Here is a 6,000-nt window from a genome sequence, read left to right on the forward strand (position 1 = left end):
GGAAACGGCGGAAGTGCATTTCCGCGCCGTTTCAAGGTGGCGGAGTAGAAGCTCCGTGCACCCAAAGCACAGAACTAAAGCGGGGAAGGGACTGAAAACCAGCGCTGAGCCGGGCTTTGTGAACAGGGGGCAGCCCCGGGGGGTGACGACCCGGCTGGGGTCTCTACGAGAGGGAATTCTGAAGGGAAGGGACAGGGGAAGCCAGGCCCGTCTGCAACACTTCCAGGACGCTTGGAGGAACTGTGAGGCTGCAGAGAGAGAAGCCACCAGCCAGGCCTGGGCAACTGAGCAGCAGCGAATGACGGTCTATCATTCAGTCATCAAACATCAGTGCTCGGCCCAGCAAGAGCAGGTGACACTGTCTGTGCCCCAGTGAGGTGAACTAATCCATAACGCAGCAAACGACTATCATAGCCGCGTATGTACAAACTCCTCTGAGAAATGAAGACTGAATGATGTCTCCTGGAGTGATTTTTGTCCACTGAGATACAAACGCTGAGTCCCTGAAATCCAGGACCTCAGGCTGCAGCTGTGTGGAGACTGAGTTTTGTTGATTGACTTTCTGACCCCAGGATCCCAGGCTGTGGCTGGGTGAAGACAGGGTGCTAAAGAGCCTTGAAGGTAAACTGAGTCCCCAGGGTGGCCCCGACCCCAGGGCTGGGTCCTGAGCAGAGGATGGAGGAGCTGAACACACACAGAAGGACGTGCCTGTGGGGACACGGAGCCCAGGAGCCAGGCCTCGGAGGAGCAGCAGCTGCCCACGCTGAGCCTGGGGCCTGCAGCTCCGGGGTTGAAGCCTCCAGGCTGTGGGACTTTTTTACAGCAGCCCCGAGACACTCATCGTGTGTCCATAAGGCGGCGCGGGCATTTACACTGTGAGGGATGTGAGCGTGAATTGAGACGCGTGTCCTTCTCCTAAACGGGAAATGAAGAGGTCGTGAGGCGTCCCGTGTGCTTTCGTGAGACGTCCCGGGGGTGAGAAATGCAAAATACAAACCACGGGAAGAGCGAAATGAAACACGGTAGGAAGCGGGACTGAACGTTGTGGAGGTGGAGAGGGGACGGGAGATAGAAGGAATGACCAAGCAATGTGCGTGTGGACCGGTGACCGGCGTGACTGCAATTTTTACGCGTCGTGGACATCCATTCATAAAGAAAAGAAACAAAGCAACGTGAGGGAAATATCACTCATTCCCGCTGAATTGAAAAGTGGAGACAGCTAGACTCAATTTTTTTTTGTAGCTGGGAAATGGAATGGAGGAATTTCTAGGGGATGCCACAAGATGCGAAAGGATACAGAAAGATTTTTTAAAACATTAAATCAGCTGAGCGTGGGGGCGCACGCCTGTCATCCCACCACTGTGAGGCTGAGGCAGGAGGATCGCCATGAGTTCCAGGCCAGCCTGCGCTACACCGTGAGCTTAATGCCAGCCTGAACTACACAGCGAGACTCTGTCCCCTCCAAAAAACAAACAAATAAAAATAAGAGAGAAAGGAAGATAGCCAAGCCGAAACAGTTTCCATGACTGATCGTCCGGTAGGGATTCCGTTCAGGTTTGCAGTCATTGTAGTAGTCACTGGAAACCAACATAATGAGTTGAAAACATTTCTCTACATTAGAAAGAACCATCAGCCAAATAAAATGTCGTGGTAAGGGAAAGGAAGAAATTTCTATGATATTTTGCATGAATAAATTAGAAAGCAAACCAAAAAAATACAAAAATTCAATATATCCTTAAAAATATGACCCTCAGTAACCAGCAAATAGTAAGCCTTAAAGATAAGAAGACAGTTTGCCTTGCTAGCAAGTCAGCGAAAAATGTGCAAAGTTCGATAACATGCAACAAAATTTCCCAAAAAGCTACCTGCAAGCTACCATAAAAACTGATTGTCTAGACAAGTTGCTGCTAAGTTCAATTGTTTTCTTTTCTGTGCGGCAGTAGGGATGGAGCTCTGGATCTCCCCACTGAGCTGCATCCCCAGGCCTCCTTTTGGTTTGAGACCGGGTCTCGCGAAATTGCTCTTTCCCAGGCCAAACTTGCCATCCTCCTGCCTCAGCCTCCCAGAGTGCTGGGATGACAGACGTGCACCACCTCCCTGGACTTTTAAATATCAAGAATGACTTCAAGCTACGGCTCAGCATTTGAGCTTCTGGTTATTTAAAAACTCCAGGAATATTTAAAAACTACAAGTTATTAAAAAACCCCAGGAACGCAAAGAGTTAGAGGGAAAGATGTCTTACGCAGGTATGAATACGTGGAACTTAAACACTGTTCAGTATGATGAATGTATGTTAATAATAATAAAATAAAATAAAATGTCATTCAGTGTGACATGGTCAAAACACTGTCAAATAGAAAGGTCTACCGTCCAAAGAGGGATGGTTCGATACAATGGGTATTCACTCATTACATTTTCAGAATAAAATAAGATGGCTCCGTGCAGGGGAATTGAGATGGATTTCCAAGGCAGGAAGTTTAAACAAAATTTTTAAAGTAAGTAGCCCTAAAAATGCCAAATTTTCACTGGTGGGGGGAGGTGGAGGAGCGGAGGGGGGTGAAGAAGAACTAAGGTATGTTCTATAAGTGCACCAACTTCACATGAGGAAAGTAAGCATTACCTACTGCAAGTGTGGACTCATAAAAAACAACAGGAAAAGAATCTGACGAAATAAAGTTTTTTAAAAAATCAACAAATGCAAGGAAAGCAGAACACTTCTACATCGTTGGCGGGATATAAAGTAGTGCAACCACTATGGAAATCAGCATGGAGATTCCTCAAAAAACCAAAACTAGAAATTCCATTTGACTCACTATTCCTTTTCTAGGGAATCTTCCCAAAGGAATTAAAGACATCATATCACAGTGATCCGTGCACACCCGTGGTGTAACAGCAGAAATCGCAATGCCTGAATCTTGGATGCAGCCAATATGGCCATCAGCGGATGAATGGTAGAGAAAATGTGTTTACACACAGTGGAGTACCACTCTGCCACAAAGAAGGATAAAACTGAGCCATGTGTAGGAAAAATGGATGCACCTCGAGACCATAACGTTGAGGGAAACAAATCAGGCAACACGAGCTTCAGGATCGCATGGTTTCTCTTACATGAGAAACATAAAGCACAAATAATCTGAAGGGCAAAGTAAAAGACAGATGATTGGAAACAGGGAGAGAGACATTGCGGAGACCAGAAGTGGATCTAAGGATGGGAGAGAGGGGACAGAGGAGAGAGGAAGCAGAAAGAAAAAGGATCAAGACATGACATGTGTAGGAACCAATTCCCCAGGATATGTGGATTCCTTACGTATCACATGTGTCCTAAAAAAATTACACAAAGATTTCTCTTTGCGTGAGTGATTGGAAAACACCATTAAGGTTTGCAGGGGAAAGGATGCTCAGAGCGGTCTGGTGGAGACCCTGGATGTCGTTCTAAAGTCTAGTTTTAGCTGCAGGCATTGTTCACGCTTTATCTTAGGGACTGTGGGTTGAGCTCAGGAGCAGAGCACTTGAGCAGCACGCACGCAGCTCTGGGCTTCATCCTGAGCCACAAAATACTTAAACAGCCACAGATTGAACTTAAAATTGTGCTGGTGCTAATGTCGCATTAGCCCTCTGTGTGGCTTTGATGACTCTCCTAACCACTGAAGCGTGCTGATTCCTCTAAAATGGTCAGGTTGGGCTGTGGTTGTTGTTCTTGTTCTTGTTCTTTCTGTTATTTGGGGGGTTTCCATTCAAGGTCCCACTATGGGGTCCAGGCTGGCCTCGAACTCACCACGATCCTCTTGCCTCAGCCTCCCAAGTGCTGGGTTCACAAGCGTTCACCACGCCGGGCTAAACTACCGCCTTTAAAACGACAGAGACGGAACACCTGGTTCCCAGGTCGCCTCCACGGTGAGGCTGCGTAATTCCACAAGGGATTTCTGCAACCGCGGGAAACTGCAACAATAATTACTTTTACGAGACCCTTCATCTCCAGGGCCCGGGAGTCAGTTGGGTGCTACCTGCTCGCCGCTTCTCCACGAGGACGGACTGCAATTACAGGACCAGCCCCACTTTTACAAGGGTAAAATGGGCCACGGGGACACGGAACCACATGAGGTCACCTGCGAAACCCGGAGGTGACTCTCCAGGCATAGTAATATTCCACCCCTGCACGTGAACTGCACTACTCAGTTCACACCAAGGAGGCTTCCGAGCACCTGTGCTCTCAGGGGAAAAAGAACCTCCTTTCTCCATGCCCTGAACCCCTAAGAAACGCGCACTGCTGCACAAAGCCTCGGCGAATCTCCACCTGGCATCCGACCACCAAGTCCCCTCATTGAAAGGCATCAGGATTTCAAGAATAAAGTCAGAGATCTGCTTGCTGCCCAGTTTCAGTTCTGCAGCTCGTACTGCACCCGGCAGAAAAGTGGCTGCTGATGCTTTCTACTCTACTGTCTCCTGCTGTTCCCTTGGAGACAAAAATAGAGCACATAGGCACACAGTGAAATGGATGTATAGACAGATACATATAATAGAGTACACGGAAAGAGGGAGATGAGAGAAGAAAGACCAATGGATGGATGGATGGGGGATGGGGGGACGGATGGATGGATAGGTGGATGGATGGGTGGATGGATGGATGGAGAGGTGGATAGATGGGTGGGTGGATGGATGGATGGATCAATGGGTGGGTGGATGGATGGGTGGGTGGTTGGGTGGGTGGATGGGTGGATGGATGGATGGATGGGTGGGTGGATAGATAGATAGACAGACAGACTCTTCTGTGCTAAGACTCTCCCAACCCGAGCCCCGTGGTCATCCAGGCTGGGTGATCTCCTCGGGGTGCTGTGCTGTGCACCCCAGGATGCTGGCCACATTCCTGTTCCCCAGTCGACCTACACTCTCCTCCCCAGCACGGCACTCAGAGCCCTGCGCCCCTCCAAAGTCCCCGGGGACATTCCCCTCTCTGCCTCCTGTGGACTCCCGCAGAGGAGCCCCAGGGCCAAGGCTGGGAATTGGTGTTCCCGAGAACATCCCAGCCTGCTGCAGCTGCCCCACTCCCGATGGCCTTTCCCAGCCACACAGCTGAGGGTGCGGAGCTTGGCTCCTGGGAGGACACAGCCCACCCTGGTCTTCCGGGCTCTGCTCCCAGACAGCTGCTGTCTATGGCTTTAAACCCCAGGCAGCAGAAATTCTTAGGGGTGAACTTTCTCCTGAACACACGCACGTCATGGAGCTTAATCTGTAAGTCTGGCATGTGATCAGATTGAGAACAATAAGTAATGGCAACATGAAACAGTTATAGACACCTACTGGGCCCAAGTGTGTGAATGTTCTCTCTCTCTCTCTCTCTCTCTCTCTCTCTCTCTCTCTCTCTCCTTCTCTCTGTCCCTTATTATGCCAACTCCTCTTCCTTCCTCCTCATTATGCCAGCTCCTCTTCCTTCCTCCTCTCAAACCTGGGGGATTTCAGCCACAGAGAATGAAGCTGTACTTCAGTGGGGACTACTGCCTTCTGTTTTTTTCCAATTAAATGTTTCAATAATAAAATATATATTTCAATAATAAAATGTGGGCCAGCTTTGTACTTGCTTTATTATAGGAAGTCACTACTGGAAGAAATGTAGTGAAGTTGAATTTTTTTTCCTCTGGAAAGGCTCCTCACCTATAAATGTGATTCCTAAAGATAGCTTTCTTTTTTTTTTCTTTTTTGGTACTGGGGATCGAACTCGGGACTTTGCACTTGCCAGGCAGGCAAGGTGCCACTGAGCTAAATCCGAGGCTCCTCCAAAGATATCTAAAGAGGCTTCCAGGAGGTCTCAAACTTTCACCCAGGTCTCCTGGCATTCAGTGATCATCGGGAGGTTATTTTGTACAACAGGAAGGGAAATGCTCAGAAGTACACAATTACTTGTAATAATTCTAGTATTTCCAAAAAAACCACAAAACTTTCCTAACCATTAGCATTTACATTGGAAGAGACAGATTCCGGTCACTTATCATTTGCTTTTTACTA

This window comes from Heterocephalus glaber, unplaced genomic scaffold (assembly GCF_053883595.1).
Source record: "Heterocephalus glaber isolate CG9 unplaced genomic scaffold, H.glaber_assembly_v1.0 deba00001072, whole genome shotgun sequence".
Lineage (NCBI taxonomy): Eukaryota > Metazoa > Chordata > Mammalia > Rodentia > Bathyergidae > Heterocephalus > Heterocephalus glaber.